The sequence below is a fragment of the Numenius arquata genome, chromosome 4 (genome assembly GCF_964106895.1).
Source record: "Numenius arquata chromosome 4, bNumArq3.hap1.1, whole genome shotgun sequence".
In the NCBI taxonomy this organism is placed as follows: Eukaryota; Metazoa; Chordata; class Aves; order Charadriiformes; family Scolopacidae; genus Numenius; species Numenius arquata.
The window spans coordinates 10,232,185-10,248,877 of NC_133579.1; positions in this window are offsets into that span (position 1 = coordinate 10,232,185).

The following is a 16,693-nucleotide window of genomic DNA, read 5'->3' on the forward strand; positions in this document are numbered from 1 at the left end:
CACTGCGTAGGTTTTTCACGAAGATTTCACAGTCATAGCAGATTTAGCCATAATATTAAAATTACACAGAGAGGAAATTCCTTTATACTAGTACAAATGTATCTTCTTTAAAATTAGATTATTTTGTGAATAATACTAACCTATCAAATCTGAAACCTGTGTACTGCACTGACCTTCATATAAATGGTCCCCAGATTTAGACATTTCATGGGCAGTTAATGTAGCAAGAATATGTCTAAATATATAAGGATGAGATAAAAACTGCATTTTCCAATGCAATTCTTCATTCCTTGAATTTGAATAGAATAGAATAGAATAGAATAGAATAGAATAGAATAGAATAGAATAGAATAATTTCAGTTGGAAGGGACCTACAATGATCATCTAGCCAAACTGCCTGACCAATTTGGGGTTCACCAAAAGTTAAAGCAAATTATTAAGGGCATTGTCCAAATGCCTCTCAAACGCTGACAGGCTTGGGGCATCAATCACCTCTCTAGGAAGCCTGTTCCAGTGTTTGACCACCCTCTTGGTGGTGAAACACTGAAATGTTGTTCTTTTGCACGAAAAGTGATTAATTTGTGGCTTTCTGTGGCTCCGTCCAGTGTATGCTGTTAAAGGATAGACATAGGTAATATCCAGCAACACCTAATGACCATCACCTCATCAAGCAGCCACTATCTCCGAGTTATGGGACTCAGAAAGCTTTTAATTACTTTTTTTTAATTATAGAATCATCAGGAAATAATATTCGCTATTATAAACTTTGGTAGGGAATGTGTTAAATGCTTCAGAGGAAAAGTTAAAACTACATGCTAGTTTCAAAGTGGTTACAGATCAATTTTCCACATGGCAAAGCAAATTTGTCAAACACGAAGGAGGTTTACAGGGAAGTACATGAAATAATGTTTCCCTTCCTATCACACCTGAACACAGTGATGGCAGGATAAATATTTGGCAGATGAAGAAACACAGACCTGTTTCTCAAAAAAAAAACCAACAACAAACCAACAAAAATCCATCCTTAAAAAGGTGTGCAGGAGATTAACAGCCAAATGACGAAGAGGTGATGCTTGGGAGGCTGCTAGAATTACAACATGTAGTAAATATGGATTGGCTAACAATCTCTAAACCATTACTGGAAGCAGAAAGGATTCCCCTAAAGGAGGAGGGACTGTGATCGTGAAAGAGTTGAGGAAAGCACGACACCACTGAATTATTTACGCCTTAAACATCACAGATGTGGGAACAGATACCGGCCCGGGCAACATGGAGAAGCAGGTCTGGTTGTAATGTGGCCTGTAACACTGAACCCCAGCGGTGTGAAATCGCAGGGGTGTGAACCTGTTTACATGTAAGCATCCAGGTGCTTTTCCCACTGATGGAAATGCCACCACAGGGGCACACCTAAGCTCTAGGCTCAGAGAAAACATTTCGGGACCCACGCTACTGTATCAGATGCCAGTTGCTTCATCGGGGCTCACTGCCCAACTGCCATCATTGACACAGGGAAGTTCGTCTGCCCTCAGGTATGTTACAGAGCTCCGCGCCCAGACCGAAGCCCCGGCGCCAGGGCCTGCTCGCCCGCTGCGCTGCAACCACCAGGTGCCATTTTGTACCACAAGCGGCCCCAACACCTCACGCAGACCTCCGCAGCGGCGACCCCGGCCTCCCGCCGCGCAGGCCGGCCGACCGCCCCAGGGGGGGCTGCGAGCGATTGGGGATAGGGGGGGAGGGGGGAGAGAGACGACAGTAGCGGCAGCCATGCCTAGACCCACACCCGCCCTCGGCCCGCAGCCACCCCACGAAACCACCGGCGCCACGCCCGCCTCCCCACAGCCGGCACTACATTTCCCAGCAGCCCGCGGGACGAAGGGAGGAAATGACAGCGCCGCGCCCGGCGCGGGGGCTGCTGGGAGAGCCGTTAGCGGGGCGTGGCCCAAGGGCCGCCGCTGAGGGGGGAAGCGGGGGCAGGCGGCGGTTGTCGTTAACCGGTACCGGTGGGCACCTGCAGCCCCCGGTAAAGCTCGTAAGTGATTATTGCGTAAGGGATGACGTGGGGGTTGAGAGGGGCCGATAGGGGACAGCGAGACACGGCCGAGGCTTCGGCCCCCTTCCTCCGCCTTCTGGATATTCGGAGGCTCAGCGGCTTGGTGCACCGTAGGAAGGAAAGGTTGGGGTTTGTTTCTTTGTGGTAGAAGCAAAGCTAAAGAGGAAAGCCCAACAGCCTGGAAAAAAAAAAAAAAAGGGAAGTTTGCTGACTCAGCCCCCGTCGCGACTGGGACCAGGAACGGTAGCACCAGTCAGTAGGTGTTCAGGAGGAGGTGTTCAGCCGGCTCCTGGCGGTTACATACATGGGGGAAGCAGCTCCTTCCTCTTGAGGGCTGTGGTGCTTCAGAGACCGATTCCAAAAAAAAAACATTTATTAAATTTATGGTCTCTCTAATCGCTTCACAGACATCCTGGGGAGGAACGGCTGTTAGCGGGTTGTGGTGCCTATGGGCTGGAACTGCACTTAGGAGCTTCAGTTCCAAAGTTCAGGCCCTGTGAGGCCGATGCTACAGATTGCTGCAGGACTTGCAGCACACCCTTCCTCACTTCTTACCTGACCTGAGATGAGCAGAAACATCACACATCACAGAATGATACGGGGTTGGAAGGGACCTCTGGAGATGATCTAGTCCAACCCCCCTGCCAAAGCAGGTCCACCCAGAGCAGGTTGCACAGGAATGTGTCCAGGCGCGTTTTGAATGTCTCCAGAGAAGGAGACTCCACCACCTCCCTGGGCAGCCTGTTCCAGGGCTCTGCCACCCTCAAAGTAACGAAGTTCCTCCTCATGTTTAGGAGGAACTTCTTATATATCCTTTTGTCCTATCCCTGGGCACTGCTGAAAAAAGACCGGCCACATCCTCTTGACACCATCCCTTTAAGTATTTATAAGCATTGACTACTCAAGCATCGTTTTGTTTCTTGTGGCATTTTGGTCTTCTCTAGGAAGACCGGGAATGTGAGATTGGCAGCTGGGCCATCTCTTTGGCAATACCTTCTTGACCCCTGTTTTCTCACCCAATGTTAGGCCAAACACAAAAAGGCAATCTATCAAATCACCGTAAACAAGCGAAACAAAACTGTACCCTCAAGTATTTGGGAGTGCAAATAAAAATGCAAACATCATTAAAATGAGAACAGAATTTTCAAAGCTAAGGTTTAGGTTTGGCTGCTTCCCAGTGAAAAACTTTGGGATGATACTGCACAATCTGGCCCGTGGATCTTCTTTGCTCAGAAAGTAGATCACTGTTTTTCTTCAAGAAGTTTTGAGTGGCCTGTCAATTACAAAAAAAAATAAAAAGGATGGAGATCTCTGTTGAGCATGTTGGGAAGCTTTTTTCCACCTTCCTTGCTGATCTTCTTTTCTTCATATATTTTTCCATCTCATTTTGTGGATGCCTAGAAATTTTCTAATGCAGCTCCATGGCAAATTTAAGCCCAGTGAGAAGAGGTTTACTTTTTTAGTTTCCGTTGTCATTATGTTACGTGTGATCCACAGATGACACAATCCATGGATCACAGTTTAAAATGCAGCAGATAGGCTAATATACATTGTTTTCCAATTCAGTGGTGCCTTCAATAATTAATCAGTTTCCCTAATTGCAGAGTATAAATATTATGTGCCTATTCTCTAATGCCTACAAAGACAGGTCAGATAAAACCCTGAGACTTTAATTGTACATGGCTGACATGTTGACAAACTGAAAACATGCACTTTACAGACAAAAGGTCTTTCTTGGGGGAAATTCACACATATTATCCAGAGATCAAAAGACAGAAAAGCAACATTTCCATAGTTATTCAGAAGCTGGTGTGACGTGTGAGCACATCAACTGCATTTGCTCCGTTTATCCTCCGGGACCATTAAACACAAAACTATTTTCTGTGGCTTCAGAAGTCCGTGAGCTGAATGTGTCTGTCCCCACTGGGGAAATAGCACTTGCATGCTGTCCCTGTTCTTACACTTGTTTTCCTAAGTACGTGCTGCTGATTACTCGAGAAGTAAAATACTAGGTTAAATAGATGTTTTGTCTAACACAGCATGGCTGTTCTGTGGAGAACTATGTGGCAGCCAGTACTGTATAGGTACAAGAATCAGTGGCGTCAGATCAGCTAGGTAATTTAGCTTTCTGAAATGAAATGCTTTTTTCTTTAAACTGCTGCACTGAACAATAGGAACATTCTCCACTACCACTTTTAAAATGCCCAATACATAACTTAACTGACTACTGAATCTCTGAAAAGGGGTTCCTAGTAGGCAATTACTAGAAACACTGGTTCATAAGTACACTTTTATGAGTATGTATTTGTTTTACAAACAACCTGCACAAAAGGGTTACAATTTGCAGCAGGAAAATCAGCCTGATTTCCAGTGTGAGGGCAATTTCTTCTATTTATAACTTGAGGATGGCATTCACTTATTATCATCTACTTATTTATTGCAAGAAACTGAATAATCATGCACTTCACCCACACCCTTAGGATTTTGTATTCCTCTATCACACCCCTCCCCTCTCAACTCTCTTCCAAGCTGTTGAAACCTCTCTTAAGCAAAAGCTATTGCCTACTGTAACCAGCCTTATCCCTCTTCTGCATACCTTTCATGTTCTACTAGATCCTACAGTGGGGGGAAGATGCAGGGGAATTAGTCTTCACTCAGGATTGAAGATGTGATTAAATCATGGCGTGATTATTGCTTTCTATTTTCTTATCCATTTCTTCCCTGAAAAACTATTACTTCACACGTTACTCTAACATTCTTCTTAATGCTCCCACAGCTCTTTCCCTAATTCAGAGACAATTATTTTGGGTTTAAAAAACAAGTGATTGTCAACCTGACAGATTCTGAAACAAAGTCCAGCCTAAAACCAGGGTCAGAGGTCGCATTTTGTCCAACCGTAATTTTCAGGGAATGGGAAGGAGGCTGAGGAAAATAACGTTAGTGGAACTATCCTTCAGCTACAGGGAGTTAAATGGGCAGCAGTGAAGCTTTTTAAAAACAGTTTTGTTTGGCTTTGAGCTATGGAATTAACACATTATAGATTTCGAGTCTAGAACAGAAAAATATTTCAGAAATTAAATGAGCACTATGAAATACAGACATTTTAGAAAATATAAGGAACCTACTTCATATTCAGGTAAATGAGAAATGCCACAGTGAGTGCTAAGTTCATATCCTGCATTCGAAAGCAAACAAAAGAAAAACGGGAAAATAATTCTGCCTCTGTAATATGGAGCTGATTTCATAGGATTCTCCATGGGTGAGGTTTCACACGGAGCTAGGTGGTATCTGAAAAAAAAACATATATCACAGAAGTCAAAATCTCCTATGGCTATTGAAAGTCAGTTCTGGAAAAAAGTTTTAATTGAGCGCTGTTTTTCTAGGTTTTCTAGTATAAAATACACTGAAAGATAAAGGGCTACCAAAGCAGCAATAAGCTTTTTCCTTAGGGTTAGCCGATTAGTAAAGATCTCCTGGACAGGTTTCCTTTCTTCACAAACTTCATTGGTGTTGATGTATTTTAGAAAGTGAGATTTTTTTTTATCATACCACTTTGTGTTGCTGTGGTACCACGGTCATCAGTCCTTTGTCACCTGACAACATGATGCCTCAAAAGCCAGGTATAGGCATTAAAATCAGAGCTGAAGTGTGACAACAGTGACATTTTAAAATACAAATCTTGTAGATAATACACAAAGATACAGCAGCTTATTGTAGGAAAAATATTAGAAATGCAGTGGATGCATTTCAAACAAATGTAACAAACTTAATAAAATCATCAAAATGTTAAATATAGTAATTAATATACACCAAAATGTTGTGCAACTTACAAAAGGGTTGGGAAATGTGTCTAAAAGAGCTGGACAGGATTTTTTTTCCCTTCCTTTTATATTTGAAATGTCTTTTTACTTAGAGTCTGTAACTTTCTAACCACAGAGCACTACATAGGCCAATGGCCTCATTCGTACTCAAGACCTCTAAGTCCTGAATGCAAATGATCTCCCTGATTTAGATCAGAATTTTACATCATGAAATACTACATCCTTGCACTGTGCTTGGTACCGTGTGTACCACGCAGCATAAGCATGTACCAGCAAGGCACATCCAGAACCACCTGGTGGAAATCAGACCTCATCTTCTTTCGGGGAGCTGTTCAACTACATAAACTATTAGGTGGACCATAGAAATCCAAATCTGTAGATGTGGGAGAATGACATTTAAGTTTGAACCAAAACTGGCAAAGCAAATGTGATGTAACCCCTGGTTCCTCAGATACCAGCTCAGAAAGTAGCAGGTTTGGGGCTCTTCTGAAGTAACCAGGGCAATGCAGTGGAAGTCCAAGCCAGTACACTCCTGTAAATACCACATGATCAATGGTCATGGACTTACACGTGCTCTGAAAAAATGGTTTCACCAGGTTTTTTCTGTGTTGATTTTCTGTGCAGCTGAAGATCCTAACAATTTAGAAATTATAGAGGAAAAAGCAAGTTAAAATCCAAAAGCACCGATGCTGGGATTCTGGAAACAGCAGAGACTCGAGGGTGAATGTCATTGCAGCTCGCAACCGAGTATGATATCACGGACATAAAAAGTTAATATAAAAGTATCTGCAGTTTTTCTCTTCATAGCATTTTTCTTCAATCTACAGACCAACAATTAAAGCAAAGAAATGTTGCAGCCTTTACTCCTCTCACAGCCATTTGCAGCACTATCTCAACTTCTGAGAAATACACCAGCCAAAATGGACCTTCACAAGACACGCAAGTATGCTCTGGCTTTCTTCAGAATAGCCAAAAAATGCGATGCTTAATAATCACATCAGCTGATGCAGAAGAGACCACTGTGCACAGAGCTAGAAAATCATCTCCTTGGGGCCTGTAAAACACATGGTAATGAAAGGACGGGGGAAAAAAGGATGTTTCCTTTTTTTACAGTAGTTTACAGTGATACAAGTATGGAAAGGGGCCAAACACTCAGAATTAGTGGCCACATGTTACAAAGTACATTAGAATACTCTGGAAGTTCTGCACCTCACTGCCTCCAGACTATCTGCCATCTACAACAAGACAAATAGCTACAGGATTTGAAAAGAAGGAAAAGCAGAGAAATGAAGATCAGTTCTGGCACAGAATCACTATCTGTTTCCTTCTCCCCCTGTCATTTATCTCCACGTGCAGCCCCCGCCTGCAAGGCTGCCCTGACTTTCCATCTGGGCACAGATCTGCAAGCCCAGATGAGGTATTCATCACGGCCTCACCTGGAGCCCCTCCTCCACTGCACGGAGGTTTAAATTAGTTCTCTGGTTTGTCATACCCTGCTGTTTCCATCCCATGTTCTCCTCCAGTCCCTGCTTATTCCCGTATTAGAACACACTCTCCCACCCACTGCTTTCATATACTCTCAATTAATTAAAACCTTGCTAACTTTTCTTTCTGTTAGCTATCAGCCTTGCTGCCTCATTTCCCAAACACCACTGCAGACCTTAGATCTCTTTTGCTAGATTTGCTTCCCTGCTGTGTCTCTAATTTTTCCATGTCAGAAACCTTGCATTACTCTTTATTAGGAAGAAATTTTTCCAAGTCCCAAATGGTATGAAGCTGCCTCACTGTTTACTATTCAGTGAGGACATTGTTTACTATTGTATACTGTTTACTATTTATAGTCTGTTTACTATTCTGTGAGGATTATATTATTGTACATAATGTTTTAGCCCAAACTCCCCAAGTAACCGCTCACAAGTATATTTTTTTCACGGAGAAAGGAGATAAATCTCTTGTGGGCCACTTCTTCCTGCAGTACAGGCAGGTAATCTTAAAAGCAGGGATACTATGAGGAATATACAGCACAGGCGCATAGGGGAGCACACAGAAAGAGTGAGCAGAGCTCTACACGGCAGCAATCTCTTTGCAGCCAACAGTGGCAAGCTACTGATTATCTGTATTCGTTGTGCATCAAAGTTATAGCTTGTGAATGTGCAAATAAAATCTTAGCGGAGGAATCAGAAAACACGACGCTGCTAGACGAGGCCCTGATTTGAGCAATATCTAAGCGAATGCTGTAACACTTCGCACTAGAATTACTTGCACCTTTCCTTTCATCCATCTTGCTGTTGTGAATAAAGTGGGTCAGCTCTAGGGGCAGAGGCGAACTCAGCCAATGCTCCTGCTCACCCGAGACAGCCCTCGGCTGCCACTCCCAGCCAGGTCATGCCAAAGCACATTTGGGATCAACAGACCCAACACTTCTGCACCCAGAGGGGATCAGAGTGTACCAATCCCATCCCCATAGCAGGGAGTTCAATACAGTTGAGCACTCTCAGTAAATATGACTTCAAAGAGCTGATGCTGGTGCTGCCACCCACTTTTATACTGCAGGGCGAGGGGAGGTATAGAATCATAGAGTTGTCTAGGTTGGAATGGACCTTTAAGATCATCTAGTCCAACCATCAACCTAACTTTGATAAAAACCATCACTAAACCATGTTGCTAAGCACTATGTCAACCTGTCTTTTAAATACCTCCAGGGATGGTGGTGCCTCAACCGCTTCCCTGGGCAGCCTGTTCAATGCTTAATAACGCTTTCAGTGTAAAAATTTTTCCTAACATCCAATCTGAACCTCCCCTGGCGCAACTTGAGGCCATTTTCTCTTCTCCTATTGCCTGTGACTTGGGAGAAGAGACCAACCCCCACCTCTCTACACCCTCCTTTCAGGTAGTTGTAGAGAGCAAGGTCTCCCCTCAGCCTCCTTGTCTCCAGGCTGAACAACCTCAGCTCCCTCAGCCTCTCCTCATAAGACTTACTCTCCAGACCCCTCACCAGCTTCATTGCCCTTCTCTGGACCCGCTCCAGCACTTTAATGTCTTTTTTGTGGTAAGGGGCCCAGATACCTACACTCCACTCGCTTGTCCAGCATGACTCAAAGGTCAGCAGATCCGATAAAGAAATTACAAACAGCTATCTGACATGTCCTCCGGCAAGGTGGAAAATGTGGTTTTAAGTCCTTCACAACCCTACTGTAACAGAGACTGGCACATGTTTCCATGGCTGAGGGGCATGCACTAGTTTTCGCATAAGCAAACACCAGTTAATCCTAAGAGCTGATGTAGCCACCTACATCTACAAGGAGCAATTGGAATTGGGCATTAGAGGACTAACGTAACAGGCACCCCTGTCAGGGTAAAGAACTTAATTTTGGACACACCCCTGTCTATAATGGTACCTATTGGCAAGGTCAGAGGCTTCTGCCCATGCCACACTTTCATGTCCCATGGGAACTCCGATTAAGTTAGTCTTGTTTTGCACGCTCTTCCCACACAATCCTCTATGCTGTGTGGGCACATGGTAAATTTGATCACAGAGAGCTGAAAAAGCAAACCCCAAGCATTTTCTTGGCAGGGTTTTACTCATGGGTTCTGGTGAGGTTCACCACGCGGCAACAAAATGCTCAGGGAATGAAAGACAAAGCGTCAGGTCCTGACACCAACCATCACGCTGTAAACACAGTTGCATAACAGGCCGTGAGCTCTGGGATCTGGGCATCCAATGGATACGTCATGATGATAACTTAGTGCTGTCATGTCCCTCTTCCAATGAGGATTTGTTCCCTTCTTAATTTGATTTACAAGTGATAGAAGCGTGCTATTCAGTGCACCAAGCTGCTAATTATATTTGCTGTGTAGGTAGCAAATACCTTGAGCAGATGTTAGTGCAGCACATCTCACCACTAAACTGGACTTGGCACTCTTCCCACATGTAGCGAATGGGGAAACACTGGGTAATAGTTTGTCCCTTCTACAATTCCTGTATTTTCGATCTGCTTATAGAAGGAACTAGAATTCAATAAATTCCTGTTAGAGGGTAAATATGACTCAAAGGAAACTCATATGGCAAATGAAAATTTAGAATGTAACTCAGTGTTCAGGATGATGATCCTTCCTTTTGACTGGAGCCTCCTTTGCCTCAGCTGTTTTTCTTCTGCTGGAATAAGAAGAAAAAGTAAAGAATTCTGGCTTTGTGGTGTTTACCCTACTTCCTTCATAGGCAACACGGGAGACATCTGACTTCTATTAGCAAAGCACTAGCCCATTCTTCTCTGGGCAGTTGCAACAGGTGAGTAAGGACAAGGTTGCATAGGCTGTGATTGCCATAAGGTTCCTGAAATTGCTAAAGCAGCTGACACTGCCACTGGGAAATTATTGGGATTCTACCAGTTTCACAGCACACATATAGAATAAATCACATTATATAGGCACCAGTGGTATCGCCTGTACTTCCTTTCCTACTTCTTGCCAGTTAAAAGAAAACAGATCAAAGTGTTTACAAGCATATTTGTTGAGGGATGTGAATTGTTAAGCGTAAATAAGTAAGTTGTAATTAGAATAATTTACTTAGGATTATAATACGGTATGATTTGTGCTGTTTGCCTACCTTTACTTAGCATGAGTAGTTGATTTGCTGAAGCCTTTAGACTGCGACAGTTATTTTTCTTAATTTTCCTAGCAGCTGGTACAGTGCTGTGTTTTAGTCTTTTAGTATGGAAAAGATGTTGATATTACACTGATGTTTTGGTAGTGTTTTTCCCAAGTCTGGGACTCTTCAGTTCTCCATGTTCTGCCAGCAAGCACAGGTGCACAAGGAGGGTAAACTTAAGGAGGCTCCGACCCTCAGCTGAAACTGCAAATCAACAAGGTAAGAGCCTGCCAGGACAAAGAAAAAGAATCCAGTAAGATCTTAGAAGACCCCAGACCAAAAAATCACCAAAAGATGCATGGACAGTGCATGAAGGGCGGGTGTAGAGATCACAAGGGTATAATTGCCCAGGGATTTCTTTGTCTCTTTGGAGGTACCCAGCCCGGGCTGTCCTTGCTGCTGTAACTTTTCAATGAAATTACTTATTTTATATAATCTGATGCTTGAGACTCTGCTGCAGAAAACCTAGGGTTGAGCCTGAAGAAGCAGGAAGCGTGTCCGAGCGGAAGTGTGCGTGTGTGCAACACCATTAATGGCGTGTGAATGCTCGGGCAGTGGCTTCTCCTTTAACAGATTACACTATTCCGCTTCAGCAGCTGGGGTAGGTGGGGGGTTATTAATGCTTTAATATCAAACATATCCATACTTGGAGTGCTCTGATAAGAAGAAAAAAAAAAGATGTGAGTGCTTTTAGGAGAATATGGCTCCAACAAGAAGCCAGGCTCTTGTTCTTTTTTATTAGTCTGAGGATGAGTATCCTGGTAACCATGCAGTTGCACGTATCCAGCTTAGACCAACCCTTACTATTTGTTTTATCCTCATTTGTTGTGACACATCCATAATCAAGATTAAATGGCAGTGAAGTCAGGTCCATGTAGTAAAGAAACTACCACAGATTCACATGAAGCATAAATAGCAATTTAGTGTGCTATTATTAGTTACGCTCTTTCACTAGAGGTGCCCATATCTACCCAACAACAAATGCCAAGAGCTCTCTGGAAATTAAAATAGGCCAAAATACAGTGCAGCCCTTAGTAAAAAATGGCTACAGAATAGCAGCACATTTCTGTAGCACAAGTACTACAGACAAGCAAAAGTGAGAGCACTTAGGAAGTTCCTCAAACTTGTTGATATGACTTGAATGACCCTGGGTTCCATTGAAAATGTCCAACATGATCTTACACAAAAACGCACAAATAACACCAGTCCCAGTTCTGCACTCCTGGGGTTTTGCCAACGCTCACAAATTGGTCCAAAAATAACACGTGGCAAAAGGGAGACGTCTTCATCTAACACAAAATAGGGTAGTTCCATATCTGGATTTGAATCAAGAGTAACGACTCCACTTGGGTCTTCTCCTGACCCCAGACTGTGGAAGACACTAATTTGACAACCTTAAAAAGGGTTTCTTAAGGCTAATTTTAGCGTTTCATCATCCAGACAAGTAAACTCAAGATATTTGGTGAGTTTTACTTCAGCTAGTTTCATTCAGTGAGTTTATAACTTGCAGGAAATCTTTGTACAAGCTGGGGAAAAGAGCCAGGTCTCCCACCTTCTAGCCTCCAACTCTGATCACAAGGTCAGTCTCAATGTTAAACGTTATTAATTGCCAAGCATGACTACAAAGCACATATTTTATTTAAACCTTTTTGAAAATTAAATGAATGTGGGGTTTTTTTACACTTCCTTGTTTTAAGCGAGCCACTGTAAACGATACAATCCACAAAAAGAAAGCAGCAGCCAATCTCAAATTTCATCAGTGTCACTGGCTATCATCAGCCTCCTGAATTTACTGTGTTAATACATTAGCTCTCACTAAAATAGGCTAATCCAGCAGTTCATTTCTCTTCTGTGCATAGCTCTTGAAGGTGCAGCAGTCTATAGCCAAGAGCCTAGACTCTGACCCAAAACTCCATACCTGAAAGACCTTTTGACCTCTTTCAACAACACTTTAAATAGAATGTGCAGGGGAAGCAAGAGAAGTATTTATTTAAACAGCACAGCACCTTTCAAACCCCTGCCCTTTTTGACTATGGGGAGCCATTTCTTCCAAGGCAAGCAAGCAAGCAAAGCGACCTGCTCTCTCACCAGCGTGTATCGTCAGCCACGTTCTCCCTCCATCCCTTCTCCCAGAAAATGTTTGTGCACAGGGAGTTTTCAAGATTTCTTTGGAGACAACCGGATCAAACGGCAGATTTTTAAAGCTGCCTAAAGAATCTTAGATTATGAATTGCCATTTCATACCTTTTATTGTGCAGTATATTAAATCTAGTGTTTCCTAAGCAAGTGTTTGTTTAATTCATCAGATGAAAGTAACATTCAGAAAGCTGTGTTCTCAAACTTCTACCCCAGTGTAACAGCAACACAAACACGCCAAGCTGGAAAGGAGGCACATTGATGATCTTAGTGCCAAGAAAATAACGTTCATTTATTTTTTTTCTGGTGGTACTAAGCATTCTCTCCTCATATGGACTTTCCTTGAAGCTGTGAATACTCAGCACCTTAGAGTTCTGCTACCTCAGGATGAGCAGAAGGTTAAAAAAACCTTCCAAAACACTGCTGCTCTAAGGGACAAAGGTATCTATAGCGGTAAATACTGAGCACTTCACTGAATTTGCAAACTCAAGACTCTATTCTGACTACAGCTGGAACACATTTCGCAAGCTCAGGTCTTGTTCATTCCCTTGAGAGGACACCACCCTGAAAGGGCCACATTTGCCTGGTGAAACCCTTTCCATGGCTCCACGCAGGGCTTGGCCTTACAGGATCTCCTCACACCCAAGCGTGCCCTGAGGTGCCGCTCTCTACACGGAGTGACAACCACCCCAAGCGCAGTGACTTCTTCACACAGGCTTCCCTAAATCCTGCATGTCCCCCAAGCCCAAGAGGTTTCTCCAAACTTCCTCCCAGGCCAAACTGGGAACCCTCCTCTCCCTCAGCACTGCCCTTCCTCCAGCTTCCCCCCTCCCTCGCCGAAGCCCCCCCAGGCCGGTTCCTGCACCAGCCCCACCACACAGCCCAGCCCCACCACATTCACCTTCTCCCACTCCACCGCCTCTCCAACAGAAGTTACTGCTTCCCTCACAAAAATTAAAAAGACGTAATAAATATTGCTTTTTTTTTTTTTTTAATAAGTAAACTAGGCAGTGGGGAGCGTGGGGCTGACGGGGAGATGCCCCCAGAGCTGCTCCGTCCCTAAGGCCCCTCTCCCTACCCCCAGCCTCAGCGAGGCCCTGAGGGGACCGAGCGCCCTCAACCGGCCCCGGGCCGCGGCTCCCCTTCCCGGGGCCGGCCCCGCGGCTCCCCGCCGCCTGCCCAGGCCGGGCACGGATGGCAGCCGTCCCTCTACCCTACGAAAGCCCCAGCAGCCCAGCGACTGTCCCCGGCCCAGCCTCCCGCCACCGCCGAGTCCTCCCGCTCCGCCCCTGGGCATCCGGTCGCCCCCGCGGCGGAGGCGGTCTGCCGGCATAAAGGCCAGGCCGCCCCGCCTTACCGCGCTGCCGGCTCCCTTCGGCCTGCTCTCTGCTCTTGGTCGCCCCGGAGCCCCCGGACCACGCCACGCCGGGTAGGCGGAGGTGCCCTCGCTGTCCTTCATCCTGTCAGGCGGAGGTACCCGTGGCCGCGGGGGTCCCGGGGCTGGGGGTCGGGACCGGGTGCGCTCGGCGGGGGGACCCGGTTCCCAGGTCCTGTGGCCCCTGCTAGGGCAAGTCCCGCTGCCGGGGAGGGGGTCCGGGCGGTGGGGGCAGCGGTAGGTCGCCGGGAGGCGGCCCTGAGGTACAGCGGGGCCACCTTGGCTGAAAACTTCCCGTGGATTGTTTAGGTTTTGGCTTTGTTTTTTTTAATGATGCTAATTGGGGTGGCAGATGAGGCGTGCCAAGTGCGGCTAAGGCAGTCCAGCGCCTTCCAGGTGGTGACAAAGTATTGCTGCACCTCAGCCCTCCGACACCCGTGGTGGCTACAGGACCGCTGTGGGGTGTTTGGGGGCGGTGGTGGTGTCGCACTCCCCGCAGATGGAGCGAGCCCACTCACGCTGGCCAGGCTCCCCTCGGGTTACTGCATGGCCACCCTTTCATCCCCTTGGCTAGCCGGCTTTTGGGTGGCAGCCTCAGTTCTGCCCTTGTGCTCGGGGAGCGCTGACAGCCCCTGAGAGCCACCGGGCTACCGGCATTGGCACGTCTGCCAGCCCCTGCGTGCTGGCAAAGCCCTCCGTGCTCAGGAAGAAATCTGTCTGCTGAGCCATTGTAAAACCTTTGATACATCACTACAGTATAAAAGCTCTCCATTCTGATGTCTGTGTGGATGTAGGCATATTAAAAAAACAAAAAACAAAACAAAAAACAAAAAAACCCAAAACAATACATGGCATGAGATGTGAGATCTTCTGTGTGCCAAGGGTAACCCCAGCTAATTCACCTGTAAGTATATCCCTGCTCGCTTTAGTTGAGGAGCCAAAATCAGCCAAGTGTGTTGGCTGATTTAATTATCTGTGTGAGTATGTGTGGTTACAGTAGGTGGTGTAATTAGCAGTACTAATGCTGTGAACCAGTGAGGACGGAGTATGCTTGGCCCGGTCAAAGCTGCGTTAGGTGAGAGAATGTGTCAGTGGAAATTAAGGGTCTTGCTGAAGGATGTGCAGTTGGTGTTCTAACAGAGTCTCCTGTGGTCTGTATGCCTCAACAGCTCTACTTCTCTAAGAGAAAATCAGTACTTCTCTAAAATCTAGTGTGTCTCTGTCCTAGGTAAGCCTAATACACGATTAGTTTACTTAATAAATTACTGACATAAATTCTAAACGGGGTTTAGGTCAAATTATGTATTATACTTTGAAGACAATTGCCACTTTTGGTTTTTTCCATAGGGGCTATGGAAAGGCTGTAACATCCTTCTCTATTCCAGAGATACCCATCTTCTTTACATGAAGGATGTTTAGTGCATGAAGTTAGTGTAATCAAGTTAAATTCAGCAGCTGCCTTTATTTTAAAGTTTTGTTGCTTCTGTTTTAGACTTAGCAAAGAACTTGTCTTTCAAAAAACTTACTGGGCTTTTGATGTACATGAAAATGCATAACACTCTTTCTGTATAACCCTGGTTTTGCTTATATCTGTAGTAGCTCTATAGCTATGAGAGCCTGCCACAGGAAATGTCAGTGTTGGCTCTAGAAAGATGTTCCTGTGCCTTTTTAACATTTCTTCCACTTCTTGCTGGTGTTACTGCCTTTCATCTATGCCAGAACCTCTACACGCATTTTGTCCCATTTCAAAGGGAATGAAGAACAGAAGACAATCACCCTATGACTCTTCTTCTTCAGAAGGAAGAACTTGTCTCCCTACCAATTGTGATTTTTGACAAATGCTATCAGAATAGTTTTGCCACGTCCTAATGTTTCTCCCTGCAATCTCTGAAATAACTTGCTCTGTTCTAGCAGTAGCCTATCCCTTTTCAGTACTGGCCTTGTTTCCCATGTGCAAAACCTGAGACTCATGAACTTTGCTCAGAGTAGCAGAGATCTAAGTAACTTATCTCTTGGCACTTGTCAGACATGATTGCCTATACACATAGATAGCAATGTTAACTAATAGATGTGATCAAACTGGGCATGTAGTGCTAAAGGTTGAAGTGTAAGTGCCACTGTGCTCTACCTTTTGCCGAGAAGGAACATGTTAATCCTTCTTGTTGTAGTTAGTCAAAGATTAAAATCCGCTTTGACCAAGGGTGCATTTATTGCATAGCATTTATATACTGGGAAATAATTGCTATTCTTTCAAGGATTTAAATGCCTGCTTGGTGTCAGCGTTACGGTGGTGAGTACAGACAGTGAAGCGCATACCTGAAATGGCATGATTCAAGCCCGTGGCGTTTGCTTAATGCAGGGAGGTGAAGAGAAGAAAGTCAACAGCTTTGCAATGCTTTCTGAAACAAAACACCATTCCATTGCAAAAGCAGGCTCTCCTCAGTAATTGTAGTACTGGTAGTTGAAAAGCTAGTAGCGGTAGCCAGTAATTTACCTGTTGTGTTTTGGAGATTTATAAGCTTATTATATTCTGAAGCTCCCTATGCTGGCAGCGTTTCAGCTGGGTTGAGACTGTGCCTTGGTTTGCATGTGATTTCTTGATGACAAAGAGTACCTACAAAGCCAGAAAGTTGTGGTCCTAGAAGGAGAATTTTTCCTGACCT